The sequence below is a fragment of the Dendropsophus ebraccatus genome, chromosome 8 (assembly GCF_027789765.1).
Source record: "Dendropsophus ebraccatus isolate aDenEbr1 chromosome 8, aDenEbr1.pat, whole genome shotgun sequence".
Lineage (NCBI taxonomy): Eukaryota > Metazoa > Chordata > Amphibia > Anura > Hylidae > Dendropsophus > Dendropsophus ebraccatus.
In genome coordinates this window covers 60,028,608-60,046,970 of record NC_091461.1, presented here as the reverse complement: position 1 = coordinate 60,046,970, position 18,363 = coordinate 60,028,608, and the positions used below count along the sequence as shown (strand labels likewise).

Genomic DNA, 18,363 nt, shown 5'->3' with positions numbered 1-18,363 from the left:
TGTGAACATAGCCATAAGCTGTATGCATGTTTTCCAGGACTCCCTAGAGCTGCATCTAACTTCTTCAGCCACCGGTAATATATTGCTGAGAGTGGGCAAACCCCTGGTCCGCTCATCTCTATTCCTTACTCAATGCCCACTCCATCTTGTCTGGCCTTGTATGCTGCATTTACCTGAGCACAATAAGGGAATGTTAATGCAAATGTCATTAATATCTTGTCACTATGTGGTATTCTGTGAGCTAAAAGTAACTCTAAAATAGTGAGGCCCTACTTTGTTTGCCCAGTTATCTATGAAGTGTTAAGGCAGAGTTGGCCACTAGGGGTAGAAAGACTCAATCTACATGACCACTAGCCCACAATGAGGATTTACATTCTTGTTGTGGGGTTATGGGCTGGAAGCATGAGAATTCCATCTGTTTAAAGAAAATCTTGCTGTGTTCCCTCAGTACAGAAGTTCACTATTCAGTAACCAGTACATAGTGGCGCTTCTGTCATTTCTCTATTTTCTGTTTGCAGGATAAAACTGATTATGCCATGGTCTTCAGCTTCACCCTATTCACTATGCAGCTTTCTGTGTGACACATCATAGCATCAGTAACTAAAGAAAAACATATCCAACATTAATACTTATGTGTTCTTCTCTCAGCTTGTTGTAGAGACATAAGCCTATCAGCATAAACATTTAGTAGATGGGATGTGGAGCTCATCTTACTGTCCAGAGGTGTGTCCCGCCTGAAGTAAGAAACAGATATCCCCTTCAGTTATCTATCTATCTATATATATATATATATATATATATATATATATATATATATGTATATACAGTATATATATGTTATTTCACAAATCTTCAGGTAATTATCTTCCTAGAAACCTGGTTTGCCCAGGGGCTTGATATATGATAGGTGTTTTCTTGGTTTTTACGAGTGAAGGTATTGCATCATTTAGGATTAGAGAGATGAAGCTAGTACAGTGGTGCCTTATGAGCATAATTTATTCCGGGACCATGCTTGTAATCCAAATCCACTCTTAAACCAAAGCAAATTTTCCAATAAGAAATTACTGAAATGCAGACAATTGGTTCCACACCCCTAAAATAATGATTTATTTTATTTTATTCAGAATAACATGTAGAACATAGTGAATATGTTATATTATAAGTTACTGTACAGTATAGAAATCAGCATGTGGTGTATAATGTATAGTAAGTGCATAAACCTGAGAAAAACAGCAACAGTTTGAGTTTGTAGATACAGGATGGAACTGCAGATTCTCATAATGCAGTAGGGTAGTACAACAGGCTAGAATAGAGAAGCAGGACTGCTATCAGAGGTCTGCGTGGTCACATGACAGCAATGGGGAAGGGGTGTGTTCACCATGGACCAATCAGGAAGTGAGAATCACAGAGCTGTGAGTAACTGAGTGTAAGTGCAGGCCTATTATAGCAGCAGTGTGTATAGCTGAGTGTGAGTGCAGGCACATAATTGCAACAATGTGTACAGCTGAGTGTAAGTGCAGACACATTATAGCAGCAGTGTGTACAGCTGAGTGTAAGTGCAGGCACAGCAGGAATTGAGAGGATTGGAAACACAAGAACTGACAGATACTGCAGGGAGTATGAAGGAATGAGCAGGACATATGTGGGCACAAAAATGCAGCACTCTCTGTCCGGGTAGAGAGGGGTTACAGCTATGGAGAGATTACCTCCACAGTCCTGTCCCCTGATGTAGCCCTGAACCTGAGGTCAATCTGCTATGATTTGGAAGGTGAGGGAGGCTTCCTGGGTTAGAGTACAGTGCTGTAAGACCCCACTATGCAGACCATGCCCCTTCCCCACTCTCCCTCCCACCCAGTACAGGGAGCTCTTAAACCAAAGCAATGCTCTTAAACCAAGTCACAATTTTAAAAAACTTCTTGCAAAACGCTCTTAATCCAAGTTACCCTTAAACCAAGGTACCACTGTATCTTATTTATACTTTATTTGTTTCTTTTTATTTATTCTTTTTGTTGTTGCTTGGGCTCCTGAAAGAGGATAAAAAACTGATCACAACCAATCCTGAGAACAGGGAGATCACCACGGACAGGGGATATCAAGCCGAGATAGGAATACCCTAACAGCAGTCTCATTTAACACCTTGCCCCCTTTGTGCACATTTTACGTTTAGTTTGAGGTAAGGTAAATGTCATATATGTGAGGAAGAGCAGACTAGAGAAATGGACCAAATTCAACCTCAAAGTGTACCTGTCATGTTGTACGCTGACCCAACTAGCATGAAATCCATAAATACCCATGTCAGGTCGGTACTAGAGATAAGCAAACCTTGAGCATGCTCGAGTCCATCCGAACCCGAACGTTCGGTATTTGATTAGCAGTGGCTACTGAAGTTGGATAAAGCTCTAAGGTTGTCTGGAAAACATGGATACAGCTAATGACTATATCCATGTTTTCCACATAGCCTTAGGGCTTTATCCAACTTCAGCTAATCAAATGCCGAATGATCGGGTTCGGATGGACTCGAGCATGCTCGAGGTTCGCTCATCTCTAGTCAGTACTGATCCAATAGGGCTTGTACAAGGAATCACCAAGTGTTGTCATATCCATTGATACTCAAACTTTCTACAACAGAATGGACTTTATGTTGATCGTGTTAGCGTATATCATGACAGGTACGCGTTAATAAAAAATAAAACTGATATGTTATAAACATCTAGACAGGCAAAAAAAGTGATTTCATTTGCAAATAGATTTCACACCTCCTTGAGTCAAGGCTTGTGTGTTTTTGTATTTAAGGTATTATCGGTGTGATGAGTGGATATACCCCTGGCTGCGCAACAAGATTATCATAGGAAGGAATGTATAAAACTAAGATTATGATCAAGGTTTCACGACTTAAGTATACCCTCATAACAGATACAAAATTTAAAAAGGATCATAAATGTTATGAATGAACCAAATGGCCCTGGAGCTGTAACACAAGCCAATAAATGTGTGCTGATAACAGGTTCCTAATACGCGGCTTATTCAAAAATACAGACCAAAGGGCAAAGAAATGCCATAATTTACTGCATTCTATTAGTTATCAGCTCTTAGCAACTTAAGCTGGCCATACACTTTAGATAATGGTCAGGTAAAGGATTCTCTAGAGGTGAGGAAGAGGCCTTAGGGTCCTTTTAGATAGGATGACAAGTGCCTGAAATGAAGTGGGATCTAGTAGATCTTTAAGAGCCTTTTACCCAACTTGATTGTTTGTGCCCACCTCCACTTTCTCCATTGTTGACTACACATCCCCTATTTCAAGTGAAGCTGTACAGCCTACCATTGAGAAGTTATAGGCTTGCATCGATGACAAGCAAAACAAAATACTTTGTTTTTATGGTGATATGTTCCAATAAGAATGAAACAAATAACTTCTGGAAATAAAAAATACTTTCTTCAAACAGGCAAGGCAAGGCTTAGCAAGCTTATGTAGCTTTCTGTATTTCCTGGGCCCTTATGGTGATTTGCTATATTATTATGTCTTATTTTATGTTGCTTATGTAGAATTAACAGATACTGCAGTGTTGTAACAAGGCCGTAAACATTCATATCAGTTCCAGTACCCAATGAGGCTCACAATCTAGTTTCCCATATTGAAACACACTATGAGGCCAAAAAACTCTCCCAACAACCACCAATATTCCTGTTTTGCGGTGGTCCAGTGGTCAATGCATATAGAGTGGGCTCTGGAACTGTATTATACAGCTGACACCTGATTGATACTACCTGGTGGGTCCAATCCCCATAGTTTAACCCTCTGCATGCTGCAATCAATATTGATTGGAGCATGCGGAGAGTAACCTGAAAGGCTCCAGACCTGTTAGGGGTCCGATTTGCACCCCGCAGCAAAAAACAAAAACAAAACGGGATGCTGATTGGTTACTGCTGGAGGACTATACTTACCTTCTGTGGCAGCCATGGTGCCTCTGCTGATTATGTCTGCCCCAGGCAGACTTTATCAGCAGAGCACTGGTCTAACTGATCGATGCTTTGCAGAAGCATAGCATTTATCAGTATAAACAAGCTGATGATTGGTTATTATAGTCCCCTAGGGTCACTTAAGAGTGTAAAAAAAATAAATAAAGTTTAAATTGCCCCCTTTTTCCCATTTCAGATAAAATGTAATAAAAAGCAAACAAAATGCACCAATCTGAAGCCGATAAAAAAAAAGGATTACAGCGCAAAAATTTACAAGATTATAGAAGTAAGAATACGGTGATTTAAAACCAATTTTTTTCCCCCTAAAAATTTAAATGTACCAAAATAATGTTCACTATTTAGCAATTACACCCATGATTTCAAAATAACGGACGTTATTTGGCCTCAAAATTATGCCCAAAAAGACTTCAGTCAAACGTCCAAAAAATACAGTGTGTGAACCTAGACTTTCAAAGTAATCATACTGACTTAAGCCCCTATTACACGGGGCGACCTGTCAGGTCAGCGCTCGCTTGCTTCTTGTTTCCCGCTCGCTGCTGGCTCTATTACATGCGGCAGCAGCGAGCGGGTAAGAGCCAGGGGGCCATGGGAAGTTGCAGGGGGGCTGCCCGGGTGATGGCTAGATCGTCCGGGCAGCCCATAGGGGATAGCAGCGATTTAGTGCCACTGCTCCTATTCCACGGCGCGAAGGCAGCAGAAGGCTGCTATATTGATCGTTGAGTTTTCAATATGTTGAAAGACAACAATCGTCTGACTTCGTTCATGTTGGCTGATCGTTGTCTTCTATACACAAGACGATTATCGTCTGTAACGGCTGATATTGGCCGAATACAGTACGACCGATAATCGTTTACAGAAATAAGATTACTTATCAGTTTTATTGCAAAGTGAACAGTGTGGAAACAAAATCCCTGAGGAGTTATAAATTTGCCAAAAATCTCCTACGGGTAGGAAGAGGTTAACTAACAGTATTTTTTGGTTGCCTTCAGTTGGTTTTAAACTCACAACGCAGTGCTTCTTTAAGTCCTTACTAGATAATCTTTGGTCCACCAATAGATCAGTGCAAATCTTGCGCTCAAAGCCTCTATTCTGTACCTGAAAAGTTGTGTTCTTCATATGTCTGTAGTAAGCACATACAGAGCTTGGCGTACAGAGCAAACTATTCCTTCACCATAAACTTCAGAATTTCTAATTCAAACAGCAGATACCATCAAGCACATATGTTTTCACTTTATTTATTCTTAGGATCATGTAGTGTGCTGGGCTTTTTCCATTGGCGAGACATTCTCCAGGAAGTATGCTATCTGAAAGAAAATAAAAGCTAGTTTATTATACTTCCTAACATATCTAGTTACTGAGATTTCCAAAATAAGTTGTAGGAAATGAAGCAAATTAATCATGAGACTAATATGCATTAAAGAGGTTATCCCAATATTACAAGCTATCCCCTAACCACTGATGAGAAGGTCCATTGTCCCCCGAGTGAATATAGCAGCAGCACACATGCTCAGCTATGGGTCTGCCTAACACAGCCCGAGTTCTGCACTTGGCAGTGGTCAGAAGTCTTGGGCTGCATTCACACGTCCCATAAAATGCATTGTGTGCCTTATGGTAAATTATTGCCATATACATACACAATTACAATAATAAACACAAAAAAAAAGTTTTGTAACATTTCACATGTAGAGACATTTTTATTATAATTGACACAATAAATATGATTTTACAGACTGATTTTTTTTTACATCTAACCCCACTAGTCTTTTGTATAGATAGCTTTACTAGATTATCTGTGCGCTAATTTGAATATTATTATTACTAGCTACAACAAATAGAGCCTCAGGTCCCAATGCAAGGCACACAAGATGTCAGACTGAGCCTTATGAACATTGTTGTTTAAATGGCTGGAATAGTTGTATTTGAGTTTGACAATAGACTAACCAAACGTCCCCATCACTGATTCTAGCAATGCAAATAGAAGACTGTCAGCCTACCTTCCCAGAACATGTATACGTACTATAAGAAGATCCAACTCATGAAAGTGAATGTAAACATGTTTAGTCCTCTTAGCCTATATGAAATATTCATGACCTCAGGGATTTGTCCTCTAATTCAATCATTGTGGAGCTGTTTCTCATAAAGCCAGCAGCACCATCATATACAGTGCAGCCTTACAGGATCTTTCAGCAGGGTTTGCTTAATCCCATGGACAATTGACCACTCTAGCCCTAGAGGCATGATACATTTTGGAATGGAGTTCATTACATCCCAGCCTGTCTGGCAATAGATCCTACACCCATCCCTTCCCCCACTGTACATCTGATTAACCCTGTTGATATTTGCTACATAGGTTCAGCATAGGAATCTTTTTCTCAATACAAAGTAACAAACACTTATCATATAGTTCTATATCTGTAGATTTGGAAATTAAAATGTTCTATACCAAATACAATACCCAAATGCAATCATATATAAAGTGTACAAATATTAAATTATTTTATTTCAATACATGATTAAATGTTGGGTTATTTCTTAGTTTTTTTAAATTTGGTTTTTAAACTAAAAATTCAAATTAAATTTAACGAATTAAGAAATTATCTCAACTCTCCAATGTTTGCATTTTGCAAGATGTTTAGCAAATCCCTCAATGTTTTTAGAAGACTTTCGAAGGACAAAGGTTAACACCTAAAACACACCTTTAATTACCTGGGTCATTGGTCATCATTGATTGTATTTGTAAATCAGTCTTTATTATGTAATATACTGTAATATAACATACTTTTACAAAAATGATACAGTAATAAAAAATTGTGGAGTTATAACAATTTTAATAACAACCGGAGTCCATAAAAGTGTGAATATTTTTGCTGATCTGTCAGAATGGTGGATTTGGTAAAATCTTTTAACAGGGTAGAAGTGATACAGCATCACATTCTAGGCTCATTGTTCTCTATCTAATCTATTGTCGATTTGACTAGACGGGCGGTAGGAACCAGATCTAGCAGGGAACAGCCGGTCCTACTGCTCTACTAGCCAAGTAAACAACCTCAGCCTGTCAGTCACACCTAATTGTGAGTGAAACACAATACTTCATCTGTGCTAACAAAGGAATCAATTCTGTGCAACATATATATATATATATATATATATATATATATATATATATATATATATATATATATACTGTATATAGTTTAATATATTTAGTTTAAGTTTAAAAAGTATAATTTTTTTTTCTTTATTTTAAATATAACATATGGATAGGTTAAAAGTACTGTTGATTCTCCATTGCTAGTGTATGTATGTGGTGTAAAATTATGAATTGGGAAAGTTTAGGCTGTTAATGAAGCATACAATTCACAGTGTATAGTAGTTAAGCCTACTGGAGAGTAAATTAGTTTTGTTGCTTTGGATATGACCAAATATCATTTATAAAAAAATATATCTGACTGAAAAGTTGTTTTTATCTTTCAGCATTAAATATTGTGTTAGGTATGCATGTTTTTTTTTTTATAAAAAAAAAATTTTTGTAGCTGTAAACTACATAGTAGTAAGTAAATAAGTAATCTTATTTTGTACCTATTCCATACATTCACAGACATGATATGACAATTATATATTTATTTAAAGCTGGTTTTACTCTCAGCATGTTTGTGTGTGTGTTGAAGGGGACGGGATGGGGATACTTTAAAGAGTTATTCCGAAGTAAGAAAAGATAGTTTTCAAGACATCTGGTGCCAGAATGTTAGATAGATTTGTAAATTACCTTAAATTACCTAAAGTTCGTTTCTTCAAGTACTTACTAGCTGCTGTATGTCCCAGAGAAAGTCCTGTAGTTTTATCCAATCTGACACAGTGCTCTCTGCTGCCATCTCTGTCCATTTTGGGAACTGTATAGGGCAGGAGCACACCCCCTAGAGCAAACCTCTCCTGGTCTAGACAGTTCATAGTAACAAGGTTTGTAAGGCAGAAAGACATATGTTCATCCAGTTCAGCCTATGACCCTACAGTGTTGATCCAGATGAGAGCATAAAAATATCCATAAAGTAGAAGCTAATTTTGTACATATTAGGGAGAAAAATTCCTTGCTGACTCCAAATCCATATATTCTCTCCATGTCATATATATATATATATATATATATATATATATATATATATATATATAATCCTGCTGACCTTATAAATCCTAATTGTTAAATTGTCCTGTAGGAAGTGGTATTTTCTTTTCAGTCTGACACAGTGCTCTCTGCTGCCACCTCTGCCCATGACAGGTACTGTCCAGAGCAGGAGAGGTTTTCTATGAGGATTTGCTACTGCTCTGGACAGTTCCTGACACGGAACCCTGTAATATGGAGACAAATAGTGTAACACACAGTGGATTCCAGTGGCCGCAGGAGCACTATGTGGTGCCAGCACCCTCATGAACCAATAATGATATTAAAGTGGTAGTTCAAAATAAAAAATCCTTTCAAAACGACTGGTGGCAGAAAGTGCCAAAGATTTGTAATTTACTTATATTAGTAAATCTCAAGTTTTCCAGTACTTATCAACTGCTGCATTTCTTTTAGGAAGTGGTTTTCCTTCCAGTCTGGAGAGCAGGAGAGCTTTTCTATGGGAATCTGCTGCTGTTCTGGACAGTTCCTGACATGGACAGAGGTGGCAGCAGAGAGCCTTGTGTCAGACTGAAAAGAATACGTTGCTCCCTGCAGGACATACAGCAGCACTTTCTGGCACCAGTTATTTACTTTTTTTTTTTTTTTTGGGGGGGGGGGGGGGGGGGGGAACTACCCCATATACATATATATATATATATATATATATATATATATATATATATATATAAAAGTAACCATTATCATGAACTTTTTAGACTATGTTTACATCTGATTCAGGGGCTTCTATAGCAGATTTCAACCAAATTACAGCACAGAAAAAAAAGTGGCAGGCAGTATTTTTTTGTGTGTGGTAAAGTCTAGTAAAATGACAGCCACCATAAAAGAAACCCGACAGATCCCCATTAAATCAATTAGATCAATGGGGTCTGTCTGTATCTGTTGTGCAATGGATCTGCCAAGATAAACAGAAAAACAATGGAGCATCCGAAGCAGATGTGAACATAACCTAAGAGCGTTCACTTAAAGGGGTCATCCAGGATTAGAAAAACACACTGACTTACAATGGCATCTGAAAATTCTCCATATATATATATATATATATATATATATATATATAGTGCCTAATGCCATGTTTCCAGCATTGCCATAATGAACTCTAATAAAGTAATAAAAATAGGAGAAGCAGCCAACCCTGCTCTTCAAATGGATATAACTGTGAAATTCTGATATAATCTGAAGTCAGAAAAGTATAAGGAAAGAGAAGGCTATTGTGAAACATGAAGTAAGTGCATCCTGCAATGACTGGCCTACTCCAGAGTGTATTCCAAGACTCCCTTGCTGATTTCACACAATTGCCAAAAATACAGTTACCAAAGATATAGACATCCAGAATCGTGCTGTACTGATGTGCCGGCTTCCTTTACACTCTTCCCGTTCAGTCGCCTCTCGCCCCAGCAGAAAACAATGGTGAGAAACCTATGCATGCTCAAGATGCAGAATACAAGGAAATCAGAGAATACTAAAATTGTAGCCTCAAAATAGAAGGAGCTCTAACCTGTCTACTCACAATGATAGTACCGAAAAGATGGACACAATTTTGTATATAGTTGACTTGTCTGACCAACAGAAAATATAAAAAGCAGAGAAAAAAATTCTAGATCTGACAGACATTCACATTTTGGATCAGTGTTTCCCCCATGTGGGAGAATTTGAGGGACCATAAACCAGCCCCTATAGACATTATACTGTTCATAGACCTAAACAGAAGATAAAATATAGAATTATGTTTATCATATCATCAATGTTTCTGGCACGATCATAATGTCCTTTTCTTGACTGATTGCGCCAGACTTTTTATTATTTACCAGCATTTTTCATTTTTGCTTCTCACCATTTGATTAAACTAAAGAATGGTAAAACATTAATATAATCTGCAATATACACTACCCATTCAGTCTCCTGATTCTCACCGCAGGGATACAGCCGGTTGTTCTCCAGCAATTTGAAAAGCCCTTTGTGTTGTAGACGTTGTCATCTCTGTGACGTCTGGTAGATCGGTGCATTACCCCTGCTGGCTGAGAAGGGTCTCGCTGACAATGGAACTGATTAAATTATTTTATTCCGCAAATAATTCTATGAACAAGTCGACTTTCATTAAATCTCCCTTGTCTAGTTCAATAATAAACTGTCCAATTATCCTAAAGGCTTTCCCACTCCTCCGTCCTTTATCTCCATGCCTTGCCATCAAACTGACGTTGGCCTGCTCTCCTATATCTCTAGGTAGGTTATTGTATACCTTTCTCAAAGTTTTGAGGAAAATTTCAGGGCACATTTTATAAACTGATGATTTTTCTCTAAGGCTGGATTCACACTACGTTTTTTGCAATCCGTTTTTTTTCATCCGTTTTTGCAAAAAACCGTTTGGAAAAAACAGATGCATTTGTGTGCATTTGTTTTGATCCATTTTTCCATTGACTTCCATTATAAAAAAAAAAAAAAAAAAAACACGGCTCAAAACACATCCTTTTTTTTAACGTACACAAAAATGTAATCAACTATGATTTTGCTTACTATTAAAAAAAGGTGCGTTTTGATCTGATTTTTTTTTTTTAGAATGGAAGTCAATGGAAAAAGGGTCAAAACGGATGCACAAAAGGTTTTGCAAAAACGTATGAAAAAAAAAAACGGATTGCAAAACTGCAGTGTGAACCCAGCCTTACAGAGAACACCATCCTTTGCATAAAATGTTATTTATTTTCTATGAAGTTTTTGAGCTTTTTGAAGCCACATCAGTGCTAAGTGTACTATCATATACCATGAACCTCTGACCATATGCTCTATTAGGGCATCATATGTACAGCAGTAGGTGGCTACTGCAGGGGAAATATGTGGTAAGACATGGATGGCATCACCCAGCAATAACAGCTGATCACTGGAGGGAAGCTGCTGGGCAGCCAGCCATAAGCTGTTAGCCACCTCTTTGGTTTACGGTACTATATTGTGTTCTTTTTCATAATCCATCCAAATTGACACAGATCCATTGAGACTCTTGCACTATTCTTAATACCAGAAAGTGTGCCAGAAACCCGCACAGTGCTCCAGAATGGTAGCATAAACAAACATTACATACTACAAGATAAATAGATTGATACATGGGTTAATTTATTTGCTAAAGGGAGATTGTACACACCTGAAATCAGAGACAATATTTGAAAAGCTTGCAATAAACATTAGATAAATGTCAGCTGAACTTTGGAAGGATCCACAACCCGCCAAATTAGGGTCTTCCTACTGTCCAGTTCCTTTGTTCTTGGGAAGACAAGCTGCTGCCAGGGAAATCTGTTTATATATGTTTGTACATACCACTTTACATTACTGTAACCTGTCCCGTGTTTATACGAGGTGATGTGCTGCCGACTAATGATTTCTTTTTATGCCCACATAAAAGATGCAACCAAACACAAACCTGCATTTTAGAATTTGGCATTTGATCACTGGGCAATAGGTAAAACCAATCTGCATCTTTACTTCATGTATAAAGCCCTTAAAGAGGTTATATGGGTATAAAAAATGTATATGTGGTTGGGGAGCGGAGGCATAAGTGCAGCAACTGCAGAGGATCAGTGCAGGTGAGTATACCTTCTCTTTTTTTTAAATCCCACCCCATTTTTTTATTCCCAAATAACTCCTTTGAGTGACTGCTAGACAAATCTGGGGACACTTCTCTGCAAAGGAAACAAATGATTGGTTACATTAACATGGCCATGCCCATACTCCATTAATGGGATATTTCTTGCCTCAGAAAAAATACTATAGCATGAAGGCTTTAAAAAAACCAAACATATAAAAAAAATACTCACCTGATCCACCCACTGCTGTTACTCCAACAGTTCTCAGGCCACTCTTTATGGCTCTCATGATTCATGAGGCCATAGAGACTGTCCACTCTGCCACTTAACTTCCACCTCAACTAGTGAGCAGTTGAGAGGTTGGTTCCTGTGAGGTCAGAAACAGCAATCAGGAAACACCAGTGAACAGAGGGGACCAGGAGCCATCAGACTGGCAGCAACTGGGGATTCTTTACTTTTTTTTATTTATCACCCTGATTTCTTTTTTCCTGGAATACCCCTAAAGAGCCTGTATGCTAAATAAACAAAGTTAGATTCTTAAACATGAATGGGTTAATATTAGAGATGAGCGGACTGTTGGACTTTTGGTCCAACGGTATCGGCGCTCTCTCATCATGTCTGTGATCCCGGCCACATACTTGCACTCCCGCGAATATACGGCCAGGATATTCCAGGGAATTTAACAGGGATTCCCTGGAATATCCCGGCCGCATATTCCCGTGAGCGCAAGTATGCGGCCGGGATCAAAGGCATGATGAGAGAGCAAACTGCTTTCTGACCAAAAGTCCGAGCAGTTCGCTCATCATAATATAACAAATTGGTAATATACTAACCATTTTCACATTCATTGTTTCTATGCTATTATCTGTTGTGCACAAAAGTTGCCTGTTCTAGTGAATGAACTGTGGTTAGAAACATTGTGGTATATGCCAAAAGAGGGGAGGGGGTAATGCACAGCTGAATCACTGGTGCTAAAGGTGTGACATACTATACACACCACAAATCCGTATACAAGAGACAGAGGTATGTCATAACTCACCAAGCACACAAATATAAATTCAAAAAGTATACATAATCTTTATTCTTATATCTGTACATACACAAAACAACCCTGCACAAACCCAAAATTTAAAAACACTTAAAACACCCAAATATATCCAGGAGGGACCCTCGAGCAATACATAGAGTCCCTACCTCCCCATATACTGCTACTATATTCGAACCAACACTCTATACAATATATATATATATGCAATACACCAATCTAAGAATGAATAAATAAATGTACAAAAACTATATATATATATAAATATACAAAGTGCAAGTGCATAAACCCTCAAAGTGCAATATGCATAGATAAATAATTAACCATATATCCAAGTGGTAACCTAAATCAAAAAATCAAGAAGTATTCCCAGAGACCCCTGACGAAGTTCCGGGTTCGGGACGTAACACGTAGGGTGTTTTGACCCCATTCAGCTGACCACACTCTATCTGGGAATACTTCTTGATTTTTTGACACCTTTACCTTGGTTCTCCTGCTGTTGCAAAACTTCAACTCCCATCATGCCTGGACAGCCAAAGCTAAAGCTTTGGCTGTCCAGGCATGATGGGAGTTGTAGTTTTGCAACACAGTGGCATAGCTACCATGAAGGCAGGGAAGTCGACTGCTATGGGGCCCCTGCAGCAAGGGGGCCCGAGGAAGCCTGCTCTGCCTTCATGGTAGGTACTGTATGCCACTGACAGCGGACAACTGTACCCCGCTCCCCCAGGGGTCCAGAGAGGAAGAGGGCCCCGCCACTGCACTGTTCAGCCCCCTCACTGTAGTCAGGGCCGGATTAAGGAATGGGCACCAGGGGCACGTGCCCCTGGGCCCCCACCACAAAGGGGCCCCCACCAACCCGAACCCGGAAGCAGAGTTCCGGGTTCAGATTGGTGCATCTATGGCTGCATTTCCACCTTCCGTGATCCTGTCGGATCACGGACGTGGAATGCATGTACCGGAGCCCCCCCACGGCCGGACAGCATCTGTAATTAGATGCTGGGAGCGGGGGAGACTGTATTCATAAGCGCCGCGCTGTAATAAATCAGCTGTTACTACAGCGCGGCAATTATGAATACAGTCTCCCCCGCTCCCAGCATCTAATTACAGATGCTGTCCGGCCGCGGGGGGACTCCGGTACTGGCATTCCACGTCCGTGATCCGTAAGGATCACGGAACGTGGGAATGCAGCCTATGGCATCCAGCGCTCTCCTGTGTCCGGTTGCCGCTAGACACAGGAGAGCACTGTGCCTGTGAGCTCCTGTGAGGCGGCACACGCCTCTTCTCTCTGGCAGGCTGCGCGCGATGACGTCATTTCATCGCGCGACGCCTGCCGGAGAAGACGTGCGCTGCAGAAGATGGCAGAGGGCCCGGCCAGCTCAGGAGCGAGGAAAGGTGAGTGGAGTGTTTCTACCAGCACACCACAGGGGATTGGGGGGGTACAGCTACCAGCACACCACAGGGGATTGGGGGGGGGGGGTGGAGAACTACAGCTATCAGCACACCACAGGGGATGGGGGGGGGGAGAACTACAGCTATCAGCACACCACAGGGGATAGCTACATGAGCACCACTAAATCGTTAATTACAATGCTAGGGGCACTGGAGGCGCAAGTACTTTTCCTTGCCCCAGGTGCAGCTAACCCACACACAGCACATCTGCACACAGTATAACATTAAGTGCGGACACAGCAGGAGCAGAAGATATTATTGCTATATGGAGGCACACCCAGGGACATTATGACTATATGGAGGCACAGCAGGAGACATTACTACTATATGGAGGCACAGCGGGAGACATTACTACTATATGGGGACATAGGGACTTTATAAATATTTGGGCGCACAACAAGGGAATTCTACATACACGTACAACTCACATACAGTACTTACTCACTTAACTGGAAATCACACCAAAAAGTGGAATTACTACTGTTTGAGACCTTATAGGTTGGGAAAAAGGAAGTAAGTTGTTGAAAAAGTGCGGAGCCTAAGATGTTTGTCTCGCAGGTTCTAAAGAGACGAATTGTAGCTGGAAGAAATCATCATGGTGGTACAGGCCAGATGGAGAGGAAAAGGAAAGTGACACTTCAGATCAAAGAAGACGTCACCTGTGAGTCACTGAATGATGTTTGTTTTTTTTCTGTATTTTTTAGCACATTATTCGGTAGGGGTGCCCCAGGGTAAAATAAAAAAAAATGTTAGACTATATTGCTCTAAGCCATAATACCCACACTGCTTCTCCCTAGCAAAATGTCCCCACATGTTCAAAAATCTGCCACCGGCCGTGCATCACTGCGTTTAATAGTGATGTGCGACCGATGGCTGATCCAGCCTTATAAAAGGCTCTGTAAGCGAGCGCCAATCTAGCAGAACGACGCTACTTACCCAGTGGGTAAGAACACACAGAAGGTGCTGGGTTCTCACATTGTGTTTGTGATAATAATGCAATGTGAGAACACACCCTGATAGTCAGCCTTCCCCGCTCCTGTCTCTATCCCTGGCATCTTCCTCTGCACTGCAGCCTCCAGTGACCATCACATGCACAACATAGGAGGATGCTGAGCCACACAGCCAGGAGTGAGAAGGGGTCTGTGCTAAGTCGCCTACAGTAATCAGCCACCTGTATAGATTGCAGTATAGTTATTATTTTTTTTTTTTTTAGAAGGGGGGGGGGGGGGGGGGAATGGGGGGGGCCCCAAAAAAATTGTCGCCCAGGGCCTCCACCAACCTTAATCGGGCCCTGACTGTAGTGCTGGGTGAGCAGGCTGAACATCAAAAGGAGCAGAACCTGCCAGGTCCTGCACGGCACAGGAGAGGGATGTAGGACCTTATGATCACATGACCCAAAGGTCCTCAATACTTCTATGTGAAGATCAGCCCGGACTACAGGAGGAGGGGGGGGGGGGGAGCCTGGGAGCTGTAAGTGCTGTGTATGTGTGTCAGTGAGTGTACATATGTATCTATGGGTATAAATGTATATGTTAGTATGTGTATGTATCTGTGGCGCTATATATATATATATATATATATGTTTCTATTTATATTTATATAGTCTGTAACACTGGTGTATATGTGTGTGTATGTCAGTAGTGTCTGTAACACTGGTGTATATGTGTGTGTTTGTGTATGTCAGTAGTGTTTCAAGTGATTGACAGGTTTACCCCCAAAGATGTTCTGCAGCAGCTTCTATTAATGTTGGGCTCTAATAAAAGAACCCACCATTAATATCTGCTGCATTTTCTTTTATTTCTGGTTGAGTATTTCTTATTACACTGAGATGATTTCCCTGTGTACAGTCTACTCATGGTGTATACATCAGCACTAGTGTAATCACATTACAGCGTATATATGTGTGTATGTCAGTGGCGTATCTGTATATATGTTAAAGGGGTAGTGCGGCGGTAAGCAATTATTCACTAAATAAAACACATTACAAAGTTATACAACTTTGTAATGTATGTTATGTTAGTGAATGGCCCCCTTCCCCATGTTTCCCCCCACCCACGCTAGACCCGGAAGTGTAGTGCTGTATACTCACCTGCTTCGTGTCGACCCCCGTCCGCCATCTTGTGACAATGATGTCATCTTCGGGCAGGCGGCACGAGGGACGGTCGGAGCGCTTCGGCCGGCCACCCGCCCAAAGATGACATCATTATTACAAGATTGCGGACGGGGGTCGACACGAATCAGGCAAGTATAGAGCACTACACTTCCGGGGTTGGGGGAAACACGGGGAAGGGGCCATTCACTAACATAACATACATTACAAAGTTGTATAACTTTGTAATGTGTGTTATTTAGTGAATAATTGCTTACCGCCGCACTACCCCTTTAATGGTGCCTCTGTGTGTATATATGTGCGTCATTGTCTGTGTTTGGCGGGGGGGGGGGGGGTAGGGGAGCATACAGGATTCATGTTCCTTGCTTCTGTTCACTTGCTACCCTTTGCAGAGGGAAGTTTAATTGTATTTTTCTGTTCTGGACCTCAATATTAAAAATCAATAAAAATATAATTGATAAAAAAAAAACAAATATTAATAATAATATTTATTTAAATAGCGCAGCCCTGAATACACTTTTCCCTTGAGACTGCAGGGAGCGTGTTGTATGCGAGAGAATAGATGTGAAAATCACATCAGATCTGTCAGTTCCTTCCTATTCTAATAAGCTTCTGCAATAGAAATGCTGAATACCCAGGCAAATATACCCTTTAATCTTCACTTTACTGTACTTAGCAATGAATGCCACTGTAGGACGACACAATTACGTTTACATGATCCTAAGAACTTCAGTGAATAGAAGATTTCAGTCTAAAGAAGGACAAGTCTGGACAAGATGCCGATCTTTCTTCTACAGCCAAAGGAACTGGGAACACACTGTCCATCCACTGAATGTAAATCATTCATTACCATTGTATGGTTGTTGCCTCATGTCTATCAGCAGCCTATTTATTCATCTATGATTAACACCTAGAGTAATAGGAAGCGTGTTATAGACAGAAGTAAGCACGCTGATCCTCCTATTAATATGCACGGTCCCTTTTTTGCATCCACCACAGATGATAGTATACATACCACCTAGGAAACCAAGCCAAAAGGTGGCAACAGAACCAACTTCATAAGACTTTACAGTTAAGTATGTACACCCATCTTTATTTCGTAAAGGTAACAGTGAAGACGAGTTGTTCTGAACACTTAAAGGGGTTATGCAGCGTTAGAAAAACATGGCCACTTTCTTCCAGAGACAGCCCCACTCTTGTCTCCAGCTTGGGTGGGGTTTTGCAGCTCAGTTCAATTGAAGTGAATGAAGCTTAATTACAAACCGCACCTGAACTGGAGACAAGAGTCGTGTTGTCTTTGGAAGAAAGTAACCATATTTTTGCAGCGCTGAATAATCCCTTTAAAGGGAACCAATCAGCTGATATGGCTGCAACTATAGATCTTTATTGCAGCTTCCCTACCATACCAGTCATGTCTGCCGGGTTATCTTTACATCAGGGAAAAATATGTTTTATTCTGCTGCGCAAGGCTGGGAGAGGGGCCTCCCCTGACTAGTCACGACTCTTTGTCTGCCAGCGCGCTCTGTGGGGATAATTGACAGCCAGAAAGACGCAATAATGCTCTCTCTGCCTGTCAATCATCCCCGCAGAGCACACTGACAGGCAGAGAGAAGTGACTAGTCTTGGGTGGCTTTCCGCCCAGACAACTAGTTGCCACCCCTCTTCCAGCCTCGCACACCAAATATAAACATGTTTTTCCTTAATGTAAAAATAATCCGCAGACGCGACTGGTATGGTAGGGAAGCTGCAATAAAGAATCTTGCTGATTTGGTTCCCTTTGAGCATTTTGCATTGAGAATTTGCCCCACTAACTTTTGTTTTTCTCAATGACACAGAACAAAGTAGTAAAACATTTGCTGTGAAGTAAACTCATTCATTCTCAATCAGTACATAAATTAGTAACCAAGCCATAAAAATCCACTTTGTACGAGTGATTGAAGTTAGTGAGAAAGTTTCCAAAATGTTGCTGTTGGGATTACAGTATATATGTAATATATATATATATATATATATATATATATATATATATATACAA

The 18,363-nt window shown here is 40.5% G+C and overlaps 1 long non-coding RNA gene across 1 annotated transcript in view; it reads right to left on the bottom strand.

Annotated features, from left to right (window-relative positions):
* Positions 1 to 5,193: 5,193 nt before the first annotated feature.
* LOC138798614 (uncharacterized) overlaps positions 5,194 to 18,363 on the bottom strand; it is an 82,575-nt gene continuing 69,405 nt past the window's right edge. Inside the window, exon 2 of the long non-coding RNA XR_011364111.1 lies at positions 5,194 to 5,282. This is a non-coding gene — a long non-coding RNA (uncharacterized lncRNA). The remainder of the gene's footprint in view (positions 5,283 to 18,363) is intronic.